We start from the raw sequence: 20,893 nt of genomic DNA, 5'->3' as shown, positions 1-20,893 counted from the left end.
TTGGGAGATTTCAGCTCTCACTGCAAGAGAGGGTTTACAACGGCTTCTGATTACAGGCGGGACCAGGACGTGGCATCAAGCAGGTCTGGCCACGTGTACATTTGGCTGCCTATCAATCCAAAGATAAAACCATTCTATCTTTTGTTGTAAACCCATAAGGTAAACCCAGCTCCTTTTGTTATAAAACCCATAAGAACATTAAGCAAGCATTGACTAAAAAATTGGTAAATCCTATCTAAAATAGACTAATTTAAAAAAATCTCGATCAAGTCAAATATATCCATTGGGAACCTACCCAATAGCGTGTGCTTCCAGGAAAAAGCACTCCCACTAAAAGGAAAGCATTAATATGGTACATAATTTAAAACAGGGCTCGCTGTTTGGGGACAAGACCTGTTTTGGGATCCCTGAAGGTAATCTGTTCTTATTCTACAAAGCTTTGGTGCATCAGGTGACTTTTTTACTAGAGCCCAGTGCAGCAATAGGAGAATCAAAGGGTCCTCCCACACCAACGAAAAAAACTGTTAATACATTAAACTGACATTAAACAAAATTTTCCCTACCAAACTACCAAAGATTTATTTGCATAACTATTAATAAAAACCCTCTTAAATTTGGAGGCGGGGCGGAGGATCTGGTTGGAAAGGTGATGGAGTGGGCGGGGGAGAGCAGTGTTTCTGGCGGCCGTGCCCCTCCCCCACCGAGGAATGGTGAAAGGCTCGGGAGCGCAGCCGCCCCGCAAGACAACAATAGGGTACAGTTACGCAGCCCGCGGAGCGGAAGACGAGGAGCGCTCCGCTCTCAGGCTGCGCTCCCAGGTGAGCCCGGCGGCTGGGTGTCTGGGGACCTGGCGCACCCAACTTTTCGGAGGAAATGCTCAGCAGACACTCAGAAAGCCCCAATGGAAGGCGATGGCGAGCCACCCGCTCGGGCACCTCTACCTACCCTCCAAGCCCAAGCTGCTGGAGACAAGTGCCCCTTCTCGCTCTCCCAGCGCCCCTCCCCCACTTGGGTTTCCCAGGCTCAGCCCCTGGCCTCCCTCGCGGCCGCCGCGCACCCACCCGGCCGGACACCGCAAGCGAGGTCGGTTCCCGGGACAGAGAATCTGGAGAGGAGGCGGCGGGGACAGGGACAAAGCCTGGCGGGGACTCGGGACAGAAATGTCCCACCCGCCGCCGCCTGCCCAGAGCTAGCCAATCTGGCTAACACGGGGTTCCGTGGTGACAAGAGATGGGCCTGTAAAGTCGACCCCGGGAGAGCACAGGGTCAGGAGAGGGTCCCCGCCCAGGCTTCAGCCCCGAAACACGCGGGACTGAGGTGGGTTGATAGGGCCAGGTAGCCGCGGCTTCCTCGGGATCCATGAACCAGCTAGGAGTGGAGAACGGACGAGAGCGGCGCCCCCGAAGGGGATCGTCCCCTCTCTTTGTGTGGTGCGCTGGGGACGCGAAGACACTCGTAGAGGGAAGCGGGGTGTCCATGGGATCCAGGGACGACCTCCCCAAAGGGCCTGAGGTCTCCAGGCGCTCCAGAGGTGGGAAGCGCACATTCTCTTCCCCGCTAGCGCCTCGGACTTCTGGGTGAAAGCGGGCGGTGGGCGTCAGGCTGCCTGGTAAGGGCTGCACGGAACCTGGGGTGGGGCGGAGTCCTCCCAGCCCACGCGCGGAGGTGCTTTGTTCCCGGGGCCGCGGAAAGGGTGGAGGCAGCCGCCACCGAGTGGAAAGTGGGCTCCACATTGCCGTCCCACCAGGTCAGATTCTACTAGATTCTCTCTCCGAGTCCGGGCCCGCGCCCCGAGGTGGGGGGCGCAGGCCAGTCCCCAGGGGGCGGCCCCACCCCCCCCCCCCCTAGGGCGCGGACCCCAAGCCCCAGCGTGCGCCAGGACCTCACCTGCGTAGGTAAGAGCAGTGCCAGAAGCAGCAGCCCCAGTCCGAGCCTGGCCACCATCGCTCTGCCCATGTCCGCTCCGTCGGTGCGCAGCGCGTCTCACTGGATGCTGGGTGCGTAAAGGATCGCTGGCTCCGGGCGGGCGCAGGCAAGGTGGGGAGGGCGGCCGGCGGGCGGGACCTTATATACCGGGACAGCCACAATAGCCGTGACGTGGCGCCGCCCGCCCACCCGCGCTCCCCTCCTCCGCCGCCGCCGCCGCCCACCGCGCGCGCCCGCTGGCCGCCTCCCCGCATCCCGGCCCTCGCCTGGCTCCCAGCGCCCTCTCCCTCCGCCGGCCCCGGAGACCTCCGGGCGGCAGGTGGGCGGCCGGCGCCGCCGGCTGCCGGAGGGATGCTTTGTGTTTCCCCGGGCAGGCAGCGTGCAGGCTGTCACAGGCGCCCGGCACCTCCCACACACGACCCGGGGCGAACTAGCCAGCCACACATGCCGCTCCCGGGGCCGAGCCCAAGTTTCCTTTGTTTCCCCGGACCTGCCATCTTACCCCCCAAAAGAAAAGTCTGAGCCTCCCGCGCGGCGGGCAGCCTCCAGTCCCGGCTCTGACTACGGCGCGGACCCCGGGGCTCCCTCGGCTAGGGTTTTCTCAGATCTCCGCCCCAGAGGAAGGGGAACCGTGAGGGGTTTGTGGGTGTCCCGGACCTGGCGACGGGAACGGGGCGCCGGCACGCGCGTGCCCTTCCCAGGCTGGTCGGCCGGGCTGGCAGGCGGCGCCCGCGCTCAGAGCAATGTGTGTGTGCTCGGCCCCGCGCCCGTCACGCCCGCCCCTTCCCCCAGCCACTCGCTTTGTTTTTGGAGCTCCTCGTGCTCGCCTGACTGTGAGAGTTCTATGGGGCGTCCCGGGTCCCCATCCTCCCAAGAGGTGGGGAGCCGCCCCCCGGGCGCGGACATGCTGCCCGGACACTGGTGACGGCTGAGTTTCGGTCCCCGGCGCTCCTCCCTGCCGCCACTGGCGGACGGGGGCGAGGAGACGATAACCCACCCTGAGGGGTGATCCCCCTCCCCAGCCCTAAAGGCCCCGCCGGCCCTCACCACGCAGCTTTGCTCCCAGGTCCTACCCAGGCAGCGGGAACCTCCCTGGCGGTCCCATTAGAATTCGCTGCCGCAGTGGAATTCCTGGGGACATGCTTCTTTGGTCTCTGTTGCAACGCACTTGCTCATTATCCTTTTAAAGAGCAAAAGCTTTCCGGAGAAGGCTTTTACTTTTCCATAGCTGCCATCAGGCGATTTAATGAACTGGCGCATGTAGGAGATTAGTCATTCTGCAGATTTGAGTGGAATATATTTTCTAACCATCATATTGTGAAAACTTTCAAGCATACAGTGAAAGTAGAAACTATTTTACTGGTGGAAGGTTTTTAATTTAATTTGTAGTTGCGGGACATAATCTTTTTATTTAAAGTTTGCCCAAGTGGTTTGCCGTCTTTGAAGCAAACAAGAGACCAAACATAGTAAGGCTGTAAATTTGTTTAAATTTTACTTTTGCAGAGCAACCTTGTTAAACAAGGTTTGTTTTACGGAAGCAGAGTGGCAATGGAATCCACAATAGTTGGTCTGTGACTGAATGGGCCTGTGCCTTACTGGTCAACCACTTTAACTCAGTAACTTTCCACATTTAGTATGTACTCTGGAACACTTGTATTTCTGTCCTGCACCAGCGGATTTTCCTGTTCTACAGTATTATCACCTTGTATAGAAATAACCTAGCCTGTTCCAGGACATGAATGGTCTGTGGCCCAGAAGTGCCTAGTCCCAAGGCAGGGCCCATAGGAGAAGCTGCTTGTTGAACTAAATGGTGGTATTCATAGGATAAATTAATTTTGTCCTGCATCTTCTTTTTTTATTCCTGCTCCCCTCTTCCTCCCTCCTCCTTGTTATTAATTTGAAGAGATGAACTAATGGAGTGGTTAAGAATAGACTCTAGAGCCGGACTGCCTTGGTCCAAATCCTAGTTGTGCTACTTTTACTTGAGGCAAAAAGCCTCCGTTTCTTCATCTGTAAAATGGAGATAATAGAGCCATTATTAACTAGTTATTAAAGGGTTGTTGTATATAAAGTGTTAGAACAGTGCCTGCCTTACCCTGGGAGCTTTCAGGTGATATTTGCTCCTGCACTGAAGGTCCCAGGAACCTTCTTTGCAGCTGTGTGATTCATGAAAGACATATCAAGCACCAAATAGTACCCAAACCTGGTAAGGCACCTCATCACCAGCTAATGAGACTGCATAATTCACAAAGCAAGGCCCTTCATATCTGCCTAGCAGTTTCCCTGGGCATCCTATAAGGGGTGTTACCTGGGGCTTTGACAATTCTGTACCCTGGAGCCTTAGCTCTCCTAGGGAAGTCCTCATTACAAATCCTCCATGCCACTCTATTTCCTATATGGCAAGAAACTCAAGAAAACTGCCTGAATCTTTCCTCTAGGTTTCTTTCTGTGAATTCCTTCTTCCTGTTCATTCTTCTCTTCTGGTTTTCCATAGTTATTTGTTTGCTTTTCCCTTAGTCAATAATAGCTCATGCTCCTAAGACTATAAATTGTGAATCTCAATAATTATTCTAGAATTTTTCTTAAGACACATTGCCAATTTCCATTTTTATAAAGAAAGTATTTCATGGAATGATCTTGTAACTGATGGAGTCCATAAATTGGCATATGTGTGGAAAGTCATAGCTTTAAGTTTTAATATTTTTTCATGAGATAGCATGTGACCCAATTTTTTGATGCTAGTTCTCTTACGAGTAAAATTAAGGGAGCAATACGTACAATTTCTTAGTGCAGAACTGTGAGGAGTGATGAAGAACCAGACTAAAGATCCTGAATCTAGGTAGACTCTGAAGTCAGACCTGGACTTGAACCCTGCTCCCTCACTTTCTAGGGGTCTGACTTTGGGAGAGCTTCCCAACCTCTGACACCTCAATTTTCTCATCTGGAAAATGGGCTAATAATACCTGCCTCACAGGGGTATGATCTTCACTGAGATAATGTGTATGGTTAGCAGAGTTCCTGGCACATAGCAAGGACTCACTAAGCTGCCACTTCTGTTGCTGTAGGGTCTATTCATTATAGTGTGGCTTTTGAAATCTTTCATTTGTATAGCAATTGCTCTTTTTCTCAAGCATCTTTGCAGGTGGTATTTTTTTTTTTTTAATTTTATTATTTATTTATTTATTTTTGGCTGTGCTGGGTCTTCGGTTCGTGCGAGGGCTTTCTCTAGTTGCGGCAAGTGGGGGCCACTCTTCATCGCGGTGCGGGGACCGCTCTTCATCGCGGTGCGCGGGCCTTTCACTATCGCGGCCCCTCCCGTTGCGGGGCACAGGCTCCAGACGCGCAGGCTCAGCAGCTGTGGCTCACGGGCCCAGCTGCTACGTGGCATGTGGGATCTTCCCAGACCAGGGCTCGAACCCGTGTCTCCTGCATTAGCAGGCAGATTCTCAACCACTGCGCCACCAGGGAAGCCCTGCAGGTGGTATTTTATATGTGCACCTATGAGGTCAGTAAGGCAGACCTCATTTCTGAGGCACAGAGAAGTTAAGTAACTTACCCAAAGCCACATAGCCAGTTATGGTACCTCACCTAAAGCCATAACCAAAGTTTCCTGACCAGATCCCAAGTGTTTTCTGCTTTGCCAACAAGAGCAGAGACACGTCTTCCTACACCATATCCTCTTCGCCGAGCACTCAATCAATGTTTGCTGGCTGAATAGGCTAATGTTAAGGGAGCAGGTTAATTTGCTTTTTAAGGTAAAATAGTAAATCCTATTTTTAGGGGAAGAGAAGATATTACTTGACATTTTTAGAACTCGTCAACAAAATGGGTATGAAATATATTAATCCAATAAAAGATGTTTCTTCTGTGCTTTATAGCAGAAATGGTGGCTGGAATAATTAAATAATTTGTTTAGATTCTAGTCTACAATATGGTGGTGTTTATGTTCACAACACTCTTCCCCCTTATTCCGTACCACCATTAAATGCATTGAATTCCATGCATTTAATATTTTGATCTATCCTGGTTTTTTAGCTAAGCTTTGTTCCAAACCCAGGAACTCCAGCCTGCTCCAACCATGAGATGGCAGTGAAGGTGACCAAGTGAAAGAGCGTTTTTGACTGAGTAGGTTCTAAGTCCTGGGGCTACAGCTTGTTGAATCAGCAGATGGAGTTGCAGCCTGACTCTCTGTGGGGACGTGCTGCCCCCTGCTGACCAGAGGAACCCCTCAGCTCTCACTGTCAAAAAATAAAATAAAACCCCTCCTTTGTGCCGACTGTAAAAGCCCTGAATTTTTGAAGCCTCGTAAAGCTAATAAACCGCAATGAGCTTCCTTGACTATTAGTTCCTTTTTTCCCTCTAGAGACTCTCAAAGAAATTCTCTCAGGTCTTAAGCTTCAATCAAACAAGAAAACAAATGTAAAGTGTAGGAATTGTATTATCTTCAAATGCAAATTGAGTAGCAGGATGCCTGCCTCTAAGCATCCTGGGGATTTTTTTCTTAAGGAAATGAAACAAAAAGAAGTAACTCTTAATCTCCTTGGCCGGAATTTAAATTCAGTGTCTCCATTGTGTGTTGGCAAGGATGTGAGAAAGCCAGTCTTCTCATCGACACTGATGGGATTATAGAATGGAATTTGACATCTATCAGTATTAAAAATACATGTCCCCTTAGACCTAGCAGTTCTAATTTTAGGAACTTATCCTACAGATATACTTGCAGAAATGCAAAAGGGTTTTTGCAGCACTGCTTGTAACAGCAAAGGATTAGAAATCACCTGATTATCCACCGATAAAGCCCCAACTAAAGAAATGATAGCATATCCATATCACGAAATATTATAAATCATTTAAAAGAGCATAATATATACTACAAAGAAAAATATCCAAATAAATTCTTAAGTGAAAAAAAGTAAGATACGGAACACTGTGTACACTAGGGTACTATCTGTGTTGAAAGGAAGGAAGGAAGGGGGAAAGGAAGAAAGAAGGAAAGAAAAAGCTAGACAGAAAAAGAGATTATTTCCAAAGGGATACACAAGAAATTGATAGCGGTGCTTGCCTCTGAGCAGGGAGCTGGCTCGGCTAGGGCACAGAAGAAGTAAGAGCCATTTTTCATTACATACTGGTTTGTACTCTTTGAATTTTGCACATTACTTATTCACAAATAGATAAAATCATGTAAATAATGTCAATACATTCTGTGGCTGACTCCCATAAAGCAAGTGTGTGGAAAACGGATTTTTTTCCGGCCCCCGGAAAAAAAATTCATTGTACCCCCCCCACCTCCACCCCGCCTTCTCTCAGGAGCCCTCCTTCCATCATTCACAGGTTCTTGAACAGAAATTATAGTTTTGCCTCAGCTCATCCATCCAATGACAACTGTGAGACCAATTCTCTCGAGTCCAGATGGTACACACACAAAAGCTTTCAGGAAAAATGAAGAACGGAGCTGTAGAAAAAATAACGAGAAATCACTTGGCAAATCGTCTATTTCATCATTTTATTCTCCCTGCGGTGCCTTGAGCAGCCGAGGCTGTTAGAGGAAGAAGAGCTTGGGGTTGGGGGTTGCTTCACAGGAAGGCCTGAGATGGGAGGGGTTAGTCCCTTTAAGGGAGCTTTTAAGGATTCCCCTTCCACTCCTGGGCAGGAGATGGAGCTGAGGGCTAATTTGGTAAATCCTAGCGTGGGTGAAACCCTACTTCCTCCTCACAGAAATGAATCTTCAGGCCACAAGAGTGCTACATCATTTGCCATTTACATGTGGACCCTAAACGACCCTTTGCTTGGGAATAATGAAACTGGAAGAGTGGTAAAGTATATATATATTTTTTTCATGCTCCTATGATTTTTAGTCTAATTTCCATATCCTTTGTTTGTCCAGGTCCTTCCTTTTACGTTAGGTTTCGGGCAAGAGGGTCCCTTTGCTATAAGAGATTAGTAAAATTTTAAGGGGCCAGGAAAATTGGTTTAAATATTTTTACAAACCTAAATAATGTTATAACATGTAACACAATGGTCCATTTCATAAAATGTGACATTGTGCCTGAAACAGGAACCACATTTTCAGACTTTGTGAAATAACAGTCAGCCATTAAAATAAGATTAAGTGAATTTTTTTTTTTTGGCTGCACTGCACGGCATGCGGGAAATCTTAGTCCCCCAACCTGGGATCGAACCTGCACCCCCTGCAGTGGAAGCACAGAGTTTTAACCACTGGACCGCCAGGGAAGTCCTAAGGCTAGGTGAATTTAATAAGCTAGGTTGAAAAGGGATTTCTCTATTGAGAGCCATATCTATATATATAGATCTTTGAGTTTTTAAAAAAAGTCCTCTCAACATTTTTACATATTTTTTTCTTTTTCAGATTTTAAGTGTAATATTTTAAGGTAGAATATAGAAAAATTTGGAAAATACAGAAAAGTATAGTAAAGAATATTAAAATTACCCATAGCCCACTAACCAGAAATAACCACTAATAATAATTTTTTTAATATTTTCTTTTTGATTATGTATATACTTATGTATTTAGAGTTTGCTGGCTTATTTGTTTTGCTGAATTAGGAGCAAATGTGCATAAAGTTTTCTATCTTGTTTTTTCCACTCAATAGAAAACAGTAAAAAAATTTAATCATAAAATTTGAGGCCACATGACAAGATTAATGAAATAATGGGGTGACCTGTGCAGGTGACCAGCTAGGGTTTCTGCAAGATCCAAATTCACCCAGGTCCTCCTGGCTTCAGTCTGGTGCACTGGTGGCATTTATTTGCTCCAAATATTGATGGGGATGATTCAGGGTTCAGGGGTTGGCAGGACTTCCAGGACAGCAGTGTCAATTTCTGGACTCTTTTGGAGCTAGGAGAACACTGGATCTCTGCATCCCTGCTTTCCAAGAAGGGATGTTCTGTCCCTTGTCCTCCCTCTACATTCCCCACACCCCAGAAGGCCTTTAGTGCAGCCTTATTAGAATTAGAAAAGGGGAGCTGATGAGAGCCAATAGCATTGTATCTGAATTTGTGTTATCTCAGGACGTATTTTTGGCAGCCTTTACTCTATTTTTCTTTGTCATTACATGTTCTTCAAAAACATTATTCATAATGACTGTACAAAATTCTTTCTTATTGAATGTTTGTTCCTATTGTAGATAACCTCATAAACATCCTAACACACGTTTTGTTTTCATTTCTGGTTATTTTCTTAATGGTACATTCCTAGTTTGGATCTTGAAATACACTGCCAAATTGTCATCTAGAAATGTACACTCACAACAGCAATGTGTGAGATTGCCAAATCCACAAACCTTTGCTAAACGTGAGAATTATAATGTAAAAATATTTTTTAATTTCATAGGAGAAAAATCTCATTTTGACTTGCATTTTCACTATCAGTGAGATTAAGCTTTTTTCAGTTATTTATTAGCCATTTGGATTTTTCTTTCTATGAATTGTTCTGCGTACATTTTGCATATCCACGGAAGTGACATGTGTCATGAGTGTGCTCAGGGTGAGGAGACAGTAGACTCAGATGTCATTTGGTTAGGTCATATAGAACCTACATATGGAAAGGATGCAGAAGTAAGTCAGTGCAGTCGGCCGGGCTTCAAAGCAGAGAGAGCTACAGTATTTTCCAGGATAGTCAGAACATGTTTTCAGACCCTGAAATCCTCCTTGGGGGTGCACAATTGCAGATGATAAAATCTAGGTGAATGAGGGTGAGATCGGTACTTCAGGAAGCTTACTGGTCTCTCTCAACACCCAGTCTTACATACCTGAGGCTAAAACAGTTCTGTACATAAACTCTAAACATGTACTACAGGCCACCACCACTGGACCTGGAGCACCTCTTCAGTCTTGGAGTTATCACGCTTCATGATTACAGGGTATGGTGCCCTGAGGCATGAACTTGGTCCTCTTAATCACTTTCAGCCTCAAAGGAGAACACATCCTGGTTCAAGTACATTTTCAAAGTTAGAATATTTACTATAGGTCTTAGTTGTCCACATATCTGTGGGTGTCAAGCTAATAAGTTGTTTTTTTTTAAATATACTTATTTATTTATTTTTGGCTGCATTGCGTCTTCGTTGCTGCGCAAGGGCTTTCTCTAGTTGCGGCGAGCAGGGGCTACTTTGCATTATGGTGCGTGCGCTTCTCACTACGGTGGCTTCTCTTGTTGTGGAGCATGGGCTCTAAGCGCGTGGGCTCCGTAGTTGTGGTTTGTGGGCTCTAGAGCGCAGGCTCAGTAGTTGTGGCGCGCGGGCTTAGCTGCTCCGCAGCATGTGGGATCTTCGCAGACCAGGGCTTAAACCCATGTCCCCTGCATTGGCAGGCGGATTCTTAACCACTGCGCCACCAGGGAAGTCCCTAATAAGTTCTTGAACCAGGGAAAGCCTCTTCCTGTTGAGTTCTTATGTATTGTAAGAACTCTTTACATATTAAGAAACATTCGCTCATTAGAGATTGGAGTGAGGCTTTTGCTCATATGCTTATATCTGACCCAGAGTCAAATTAAGTATAAGGACAGCCGGACAGTGCCACGTGTACCAACATACAAGGGACCCTACAGCATCATCAGAAGTGAAATTAGAAAGAAAATATTTTCTTTTTTTTTTTTAAGATTTTTGTTTATTTATTTATTTATTTTATTTTTGGCTGCGTTGGGTCTTTAGTTGCAGCACGCAGACTCTTCGTTGCCGTGTGCGGGCTTCTCTCTAGTTGTGGCGTGCTGGTTTTTCTCTTCTCTTGTTCAGACGCGCGGGCTTAGTTGCCCCGCCGCAAGTGGGATCTTAGTTCCCTGACCAGGGATTGAACCCGCGTCCCCTGCATTATAAGGCGGATTCTTTACCACCGGACCACCAGGGATGTCCCAAAAATATTTTCTTTAAAACCATCCTCTCCAGAGAATTCTGTATGTGGTTAGAAGCAATATTTGATATACACTTGGGGAAGTATTTGAATGAAGTAATATCCAAACTGTTAACCTGTTTTCTTGCTTGTTTTGTTTTGCTGGCTTATTTGCTTAAGATAACGGAGGACATGTTGAATGGTGCTGCCACTGGGAGTTCCTCTCTCTTCCTTAAAATTCTCAAACTCTCCTCTAAAGAAAGGTAGAAGGGAATTCCCCAGCGGTCCAGTGGTTAGGACTCCACGCTTCCACCGCAGGGGGCACGGATTCAATCCCTAGTCAGGGCACTAACATCCTACATGCCACATGACGTGGCCAAAAAAAAAAAGGTAGAAATATTTTAAAATATTGAAGGTACAACAATTAGTTACCCTACCCAGGGTACCCAAATGTCTTGGTTATTTTTTACTTATTCTCAGCCCTTTTTTTCTGCCCCAACATGCTGGAGGATGATAACAACCTACATTAGCATCAATATCTCTGGACAGCAGCAATTCCCAGGGGAGTCATTGGGAGCACAGGTCTGCCGGGAAATCAGACCCTTCAGAGGGGTGTGGTTTGAAAGAGTTTCCTAGAGTTTAGAATCACTAGTGATGGCATTATAGCTTTATTAATTAGCAATAAAGGGTGTAGCATAAGTTGTAAAGCGTTAATCAGTAAAAAGCACACATATGACACAATGAGTAAACAAATAATTCAAAATAATTAGTATTTATTCCCTGACTGTGTACCTGCCATTGCAAATAAGGAAGTTCAAAATATAGTGCTTAATTTGCAATTTTTTCCCTTTAATTGCATCTGCCACCTGCTGTTAATTTGAAGCAAATTAAACCCTGAAGGCAGCATCCAAAAGTAAGAAGACTAAGCAGATTTCACTTTTCGGCAAAAATTATACAACAGCTTCCCCATCTTCAAAACGGTGAGTCATTCTTTTCCAGATGTGATAAACTATTTTCTGTTTCAATAGCATGCCCCAAGAAGTGACACGGTGATGCTAACGATGTGACAACCAACTCCCTTCTGCATGCTGGGCTACGTAAGCTACGTGAAACCCTTTTCTCTTTGGGGTTCTATACCAGTGCTGTCCAATATAATTATAATGCAAGCCACATATTTTAAATGTTCAATTTTCTAGTAGCCACATTAAAAAAGTAAAAAGAAACAGGTAAAATTAATTTTGGTAAGGTATTCTCTTTAACCCAATATATCCAAAATATTATCATTTTATCGTGTACTCAATATTAAACAATTATTGATGAGATCATTTATATTCTTTTTAGGTTCCATATTAGTTATCTATTGCAGCATAATAAATTGCTACCAACTTAGCTGACAAGAACACATTTATTATCTCATAGTTTCTGTGTGTCAGGAATCTAGGCATGATTTAGTGGATTCTCTGCTTCAAGGTCTCTCAATCAACAAGGCTGCAATCAAGGTATCAACCAGGGACAGGGTCTCATCTAAGGCTTGACTGGGGAAGAACACTTCGAAACTCACATAGTTGTTGGCAGGATTCAGTTCTTAGTGACAGTCAAACTAAGGGGTTCACCTTGCTGCTGGCTGTCAGCTGGAACCCACTCTCAGTTCTTTGCCACATGGGTCTCTCCATGTGGTGGGTTACTTCATCAAAGCCAGCAAACCAGAGTCAATAGAAAGAGTCTACCAGCAAGATGGAAATTACAATCTATGTCATATAATTGTGAAAGTGGCATCACCTTTGCCATATTCTGTTGGGTAGAAGGAAGTCACAGGTCCCACCCACATTCAAAGATTCCAAGAAGGTGTGAGGCAAGGATTATTGGGAGCCATCCTAGAAACTGTCCACCACAGTACTATCTTTGAGATCCACTGTGTATTTTCCACTTACAATACCTCTCAAGTCAGATCAACCACATTTCAAGTGCTCAATAGCCACTGACTAGTGGCTACCATATTGGACAGCAGTATTCTGTAACAGCGAAGCCCATACATCTGGGAATTACAGGATACCCGAAAACTGGTGTAAGCAATCATGTGTTTATATGGACAACTTAAAAGAATTGAAAGTATAAAATATAGAAGTTAAAAACATTTTGTTACTTTTAATAGGTAAAGAACTTGGGACTTCCCTGGTGGTCCAGTGGTTAAGACTCTACACTCCCAATGCAGGGGGCTCGGGTTGCATCCCTGGTCAGGGAACTAGATCCTGCATGCCGCAACTAAGAGGTAGCATGCCACAACTAAAAACAAAAAAAGATCCCACATGCTGCAACTAAGACCCGGCACAGCCAAATAAATAAATATTGGAAAAAAAAAACCTTATTACTATCATTTTAAATCTGGATCCTCAAAGCAACTAAGGCCGAGAAAACAGTTTTGCATTTGTTTTTACAATTTTATATTATTCTTCGCACTTCCCCTGGCTTGCTGGGCAAGTCCTATAGGCTGAGAGAAAGAGCTAAACAAAGGCAATTTACAGAAGGGTTAGGTAACCATAATATCAGAGGGCTCCCAGAAAGATATCTTGGTAAGTAATCTTATACTTTTCCCCTGCTTGATTCCTAGCAGGACCACTTTAGCCAGTCAAAACAAAGAATCGATCCTTGCATAATATTTTACCAGAAATAGGAGGCTCAGAGGAGGGAAGAAGATGGGGATAGTTTCCAAGCAATTCTCCAGTTTCCCACTTGACCCCTGTGCGAGGCAGCCCTGTGTGAAGAGGAGCTGATCCCTGATAAATTAATTAAACAGGGAGGCCATTAGACTGAGGTGGCTCTCTGCCTTGGCAGCCTACATAAAACACACCCAAACCTAAGCCTGTCACTGCCTCAAGATTATGAAATTGAAACCGAAGGACAGCCCATCACAAACAGCCAAATAGGCTTTCCCAAATAAGGCAAACACTTAAGCTCTATAGCCAATCAAAAAACTTCTTTGCTTTGCTTCTGCATCTGTTCTCTAAAAGTCTTGCCCCAGCCCCTATCAGTGGAGCTCTCTTAACTACTTCCAGTTTGGTGTTGCCCAATTGGAATAGATGTTTGCTGAAGTAAACTCTTCACAATTTTAATGTGCCTCAGTTTATCTGTAACAACCCCAAGCATGAGCTGGTAGAGGAGTCTGCAGATGGACTGTTTTTTTTTACTAAAGCCTAGGCATCCCACATGCAAGCCAATGGGCTCACTCTAGCTCCTCCGAGCCCTTTGTGCCACACAGCACTCAGTTCAAGTGTTAACTCTGTATGCAAATGTGCACTTGTTTCAGCTGTTCACATGATATGTTCATGCATCTGTTCTCATGTCTTCCCCTGTCACCTCTCTAAAGACAGCCCCAAACCTACCCTGACTTCTTGTGGGAATTTCCAGTCCTACCTCCCCAGTTGCCTCCTGGATATTTCACTCTGAATATTCCCCTTTCATTTTCAGCCCAACATATCTATCAGCAAATGTCAAACGTTAAATGCCTCTCCATGGGCTACACAGCCTCAGCAGGGGCTGGAGGCATTCTGCAGAGCCAAAGGCAAGGTGGGGAGGTGGGCATCAAAAGCCATGTAGCAAGAAAAAAAAAAAAAAAAAAAGCCATGTAGCAGCACTGCCCGGGTCAGGGCTGTTTCCACACAATAAATAGATCCTATGAATTTTAAAGAGTTTAATCTTCTCAATATACATAATCATATAGGTAAACATGAATGAATCAGAGTTATTTTCCCTTTCTGTGTCCCAGAAAGCCCTTGACTCTGGAAGGGGAAGTATTTCCATTAGTGTGCCTCAGTGTGGCCCTAGGTAATCCCTGCCCGCATCAAACACCAAGGCTACAGGGGTATCCCCAGTCCTGGGGAAATGGAGTAAAAAAACTCCCAAGTCATGGTTCCCCCGGTGACCATAACTGGTAGTACAAAATCATCCTAAATCTTCATCAGTGACTCACAGTCAGATGAAATATAAGATTCATAAGATGTATGCTGGAACCCAGGGCGGAGAAATGATAGCGCCTAATTTGATTTTATGTGACTAGGAGGTAATGAATGGGAAGGATAGCGTACTTATACAAATGTCCTTACTCATTAAATTCTTGTAGTAGAAAGAGTAACATCATTTTACAAATCATAGAAAACAAAGACTATCATGATGGTATGACACCATCATTCTCTCCCACTCACCTTTTACCAAACAATTCTGAGGCTAAGATTTCATTTATCACCAAGATCTGAGCTCATATATATATTTTTTAATTGAAGTATAGTTCATTTACTGAGCTAATATATTTGTAATAAACAAAATTCAGTTGGGGCTTCCCTGGTGGCGCAGTGGTTGAGAATCTGCCTGCCAATGCAGGGGACACGGGTTCGAGCCCTGGTCTGGGAAGATCCCACATGCCGCGGAGCAACTGGGCCCGTGAGCCACAATTACTGAGCCTGCGCGTCTGGAGCCTGTGCTCCGCAACAAGAGAGGCCGCGATAGTGAGAGGCCCGCGCACCGCGATGAAGAGTGGCCCCCGCTTGCCACAACTAGAGAAAGCCCTCGCACAGAAACGAAGACCCAACACAGCCATAAATAAATAAAAATTTTAAAAAACAACTTTCTAAAAAATAAATAAATAAATAAACAAAATTCAGGACCCGGGGTGCTATAGACTGAATGTATCCCCCTAAAATTCATACTGTAGGAGAGGAAAAAAAATTTTTTCCATCATTCTAAGTTCTTGGCTGGGGCCCCTGTAACAAGACAGATTAACAAGAAAAAAAAAAGAAAAAATGAGTTTTTTAACATGTATACCTCATGTACACATGGGAGATACGCAGGGAAAAAATCGGTAACTCTCAGGGAGAGTTAGATTTTAAGCTTAGAATTCAGGCTTAAATATCATCTTCAGCTAAATCACAAAAAGAAAAGGTGTAGGGGAGGCCAGTTATGGGTTGGTGACCAGGAAAGTTTGGTGCCTTCTCTATTGATGAGTCTTTAGTGATTTAGAGTCAACCTTCCCTTCCTGGTACAGAAAGGGAGTCACCCTTACAAATGGAGATTTCCTTTGGAAATACAAATTTCCCTTACACAGAGGGAAAAAGGGTACAGAAAGGGTAACTTCTACTCTGTTTTCAGAGGTTCTCCTGTGTCTGCTGTTTCTCAAAATAATCCTTATGCCAAAGAGGCATATTTTGTGGTGGCATATTCTGCCATCCTTCAGTATGTTGAAACCTAATCTCCAACATGATGGTATTTGGAGATAGGGCCTAGGCAGTTGATTATGTGATTAGGGATTAGTGCCCTTATAAAGAAATGCCAGAGAGCTCCCTCACCCCTTCTGCCATGGGAGGACTCAGCAAAGACTCAGTGAGAAGAGGGCTGTTTATGAACCAGAAAGTAGGAGAAACTGAATCTGCTGGTGCTTTGATCTTGGACTTCCCAGCCTCCAGAACTGTTAGAAATAAATGTGTTGTTTATAAGCCACTCAGGCTATGGAATTCTGTTACAGCAGCCAGAACTGAATAATACAAAGTGTAGGCACATCTAGACCTGCCCTTAGACCCAAATTAGGGGGACGTTAGACCCAGCCTTCGCACCTGTGCCTCTAGGATGCATCCACTCTGTAACTAACGCCAAATGCTTCTCCACATCTCTTACCCTCTGTCTTCAAAACAAAGGCAGGGGACTTCCCTGGTGGTGCAGTGGTTAAGAATCCACCTGCCAATGCAGGGGACGATCGCTCATCCGGGAAGATCCCACATGCCGCGGAGCAACTAAGCCCGTACGCCACAGCTACTGAGCCTGCGCTCTTGAGCCCGCGTGCCACAACTACTGGAGCCTGTGCTCCACAACAAGAGAAGCCACCGCAATGAGAAGCCCACGCACCACAACGAAGAGGAGCCCCCGCTCACTGCAACTAGAGAAAAGCCCGTGCAGAGCAAGGAAGACCTAACGCAGCCAAAAATAAACAAACAAACAAACAAATAAGTAAATAAATTTATTAAAAAGAAAAAAACAAAGGCAGATGGTTGGTGTGTTGGGCCACTGCCAAAGCGGAAGATGGACATTGCCTTGGGCTGTGGGAAGGATGTGAATGGCACAACCATTTAGGTAAGAGAAAAACTGAATTAATTAACTTGTCAATCCTTCCTCTGAGATATGCGAGTGCAGTAGGTTTTCACATGATGGATTACAATTTCTCTGATGTCAGAAACTGCCTCTCTTCATATTTGTAATTTGCAATTCTGGAGGGTCTTATGACCCTCCAGAGGGTCATGGAGGGTGGTATTCAACACAATTGCCCACAGCTGCTGAGGAACATCTTGCAATATAAAATATAAATTTTCATACACATAAACTTGCTGTAACATGCATGAAACATGATGTCAATTCTTTACAATGGAAACAAGATGGATACTGAACACAAGAATTTAAATTGCTTTGCTTTTACTAAACTATTAAATAGTATTTAAATATTTAAAAAATAAATTCAAGATGTTAGCTTTAAAGAATTTTGATTTAAAATATTGATATTCAGGCTTCCCTGGTGGCGCAGCGGTTAAGAATCCGCCTGCCAATGCAGGGGACACGGGTTCGAGCCCTGGTCCGGGAAGATCCCACATGCCGCAGAGCAACTAAGCCCCCGGGCACTACAATTACTGAGCCTGCGCTCTAGGGCCCGCAAGCCACAGCTACTAAGCCCATGCACCACAACTACTGAAGCCTGTGTGCCTAGAGCCCGTGCTCCACAACAAGAGAAGCCACCGCAATGAGAAGCCCGTCGACACAACTAGAGAAAGCCTGCGCGCAGCAACGAAGACCCAACGCTGCCAAAAATAAATAAATAAAATAAATAAAATTTAAAAATAATAATAAAAAAATAAAATAAAATATTGATATTCATTAATAATTTGCTCTTTTTAATTTTAGCAGATAATTCTGACTATTTTAGAAAGTTTTAAATACATATATTAAATAATTTAAAATTTTGTATTGTTTGTATTAATTTTAATATACAGTTTAATGATACACACTACTATGTATAAAATAGATAGCCAACAAGAACCTACTGTAGAGCACAGGGAACTATATTCAATATTTTGTAATAACCTATAAGGGAAAAGTATCTGAAATAGAGTAATGAATAAATAAATAAATATAAAACCAAATCACTTTGCTATACACCTGAAACTAACAGAAATTGTAAATCAACTACACTTCAATTTAAAAAATAGATAAACAGCCTGCATAGGCTTTGTAACCATAAATACACACACACACACACACACACACACACACACAGTTTAATGAAAACCTATTTGAATACAACTATTTTCATTTTTAATCCTCTAGTCCATTGCTAAAAAACTTGATAACATTATTAGTAATTTTGCTGAAGTGAAAGTACGAAAAATAGATTTACAGAAACACATAAATTATGTATGTCTTTTTTTTGTCTCACCCAAACATCAGTAGCCATCAACAGAACACTGACATGTGCACCAATAATTACATTTAGTCAAATTTCACCAACTTCCTGTTGTATAAAAACCATCTCTTTAAACATGCTTTATTTTTGTCATTATGAAGGTATATTTATCAATGCAGGAGGTCAAAGCATACTTTATTTCTCAGTTGTTAGCTTGATTTATAGCTTTTAAATACTTAGACACTTGGAATGTGCCTCCACTTGAATGCTTGCCCTGCGTGTTAGTGACCTAGGATGAATCAGGTGCCTGTTATCAATCCGTCAGAATTAAGAGTAGTATCTGTCTGGCACATTTACTCATAACTGAAATCCCGGCAGCCATTCAGAAATAACAGAGCCCTTTTAAAAAATGAAGCTATTCCTGAAAATTGTCCACTTATAATGCTGTCTTATGATAGGATGTCATGGACAGAAAAAGACCAGAGACATCCTTTGTAAAGTCATATGCAGAAGGGTCATATATCACAAAGCGACAAGAAAAGCTCAGCAGGAGAAAGAAAGCAGATAAACCAAGGAGACATTTTAACTGTTGTTGAAAGGACCATATTAATGAGCCCATAATAGATAGGAAGGTGAGATTTTGTCAGACTTAATCACCAGGGAAATGAGAGATCAGTCACTCTTCGAGACTGAGAAATATACTGTGGACAAGTTGGTAAGAAGCAACTTAAGAGAAAAAGGAATCAAGATTTCTTGAGCACCCGCCATGAGCCAGGGCCAGTGCTAAGCACATAAGATACGCTGATGCCTTCAGCTACATGACACACCAGAGTTTTTTTTTTTTTTTTTTTTTTAATATTTATTTATTTATTTATTTATGGCTGTGTTGGGTCTTCGTTTCTGTGCGAGGGCTTTCTCTAGTTGTGGCAAGCGGGGGGGCCACTCCTCATCGCGGTGCGCGGGCCTCTCACTATCGTGGCCTCTCTTGTTGCGGAGCACAGTCTCCAGATGCGCAGGCTCAGTAATTGTGGCTCACGGGCCCAGTTGCTCCGCGGCATGTGGGATCTTCCCAGACCAGGGCTCGAACCCGTGTCCCCTGCATTGGCAGGCAGATTCTCAACCACTGCGCCACCAGGGAAGCCCACACACCAGAGTTTTTAACAGGATTTAATACATTAAAGCTACAGGAGACTACTTAACCCTTAATGTAACCAAGCTATGTGCTCGTGTGCCAACTGCGCAGAATGCTAAACAGCAGCTGTTTGCAACAAAGTAAGGGCTTATTGCAGGGCATCAGGCAAGGGAGTGGGAGACAAGCCTCAGATCCACTCCAACTTGGTCTCTGAGTTGGGGATGTTTTAAAGAGGAGGAACAAAGACGCTGGGGTTAATCATCATCTTGTGATGTTTCTTAATCGTAGTTTCAGAGGTCAGGATACCTACTGTTTATGAGTCTCTGCTCTGGTGATGCATGACCCAAGGGTCTGTGAGTTCACCTTGCCCTGGAGAAACAACCTGAGTCTGTGCATTAACAACGTTATCAACAACAGCAATTTTAGTCCTCTGACTCTGGTTGATTAGTGTTCAGTTAGCATAGGATTGGGGTCAGAGGGAACAAGACAGGGAATGAAGTTTTGGAAAGACAGGTTAATCATATATTCGGCAGGGAAACTCAGCTTTAGGGGGTTGCATTCATGCCTGTAGGGCAAAGTTCAAACTTGTTAGTAAGCTGCTCACCACCTGTGCCCACCTGGCCCTAATTAGCCACCCAGTCTCCCCCTCCCCCAGCATATTGCCCTTCTCACTGTCCCCAGCACACCAGCCATTTCATGCCTCTGTGCCTTTGCCCATGCTGTTCACGTGGCTGGGGGTGCCTTAATCCACTGGCAAACTCCCGCCCATCCTGCAAGCCTCAGCTTGAAACCGAGCAGGATCCTGTGGGGCTCCTGGCCACGGAAGCCTTTCTATGTCCCCCGTTTCTTGCTTGTAGGAAATAGGCTTCAGCCTCCATGACCTGAGTTCCAAAGGGCAGGTTCAAACAGTTGCTGATCAGGGAAGGGAGGGGATGCAGAGACAAGGGAGGAGCAGTGGGAAATAGGGCAGCCTTGGGACAGGGTCCTGGTTCCCCCTCAAGGGATACACATGACAATATCTCAGCTCTTCTGCAGAACTAAAACCCCCAACAAATGGAAGATGTTAACTACTTGATGAAGCATTCTTCATTCCAGAGAGAAGGTCAGAGTTGGATAACCTCGAGAACCACAGAAGCTCATCAGGAGACCACCTGAGGCCAGATAAAGGAATGCAGGCCCAACACACACCCTGATCCTTCTCAGCAACCCCGCCCTTGAAATACTGTTATAAAACTCCTCACCAAATCCCCCCTGGGTAGGGACACACAGTTTTGAGGGCATGAGCCCACTGTGTCCCCCTTTCCCTGGCAAAGCAATAAAGCTATTCTTTTTTGTTTCACCCAAAATTCTATCTCTGAGATTTGATTCAGCACCAGTGCACAGAGGCCGAGTTTCAGCATCAAGCTCAAATGTCACCTTCTCTGTGATGTTTTATCAAATTCTTCCAGGCCCAGCAAGTTTATTTCCTCTGTTTCCATAAAACCCTCCACATCATCATACATATTAAAACACGTTGTGTTGCATTACGATGACCTGCTCTTGTGTCTATCTTCTCCAGACAG

General features: G+C 44.8%; 1 long non-coding RNA gene across 1 annotated transcript; it reads left to right on the top strand.

The window, feature by feature from the left end:
• The first annotated feature begins 7,605 nt into the window (after positions 1-7,605).
• Positions 7,606-20,656, top strand: LOC130704703 (uncharacterized). The gene is made up of 3 exons (XR_009005139.1): positions 7,606-7,738; positions 11,651-11,747; positions 20,427-20,656. It is a non-coding gene; the product is annotated as an uncharacterized LOC130704703 (long non-coding RNA).
• Positions 20,657-20,893: the final 237 nt, after the last annotated feature.

The sequence above is a fragment of the Balaenoptera acutorostrata genome, chromosome 14 (assembly GCF_949987535.1).
Source record: "Balaenoptera acutorostrata chromosome 14, mBalAcu1.1, whole genome shotgun sequence".
NCBI classification, from domain to species: Eukaryota; Metazoa; Chordata; class Mammalia; order Artiodactyla; family Balaenopteridae; genus Balaenoptera; species Balaenoptera acutorostrata.
Note: the sequence above shows the minus strand (reverse complement) of the source record. Positions and strands in the feature narration are given on the sequence as shown.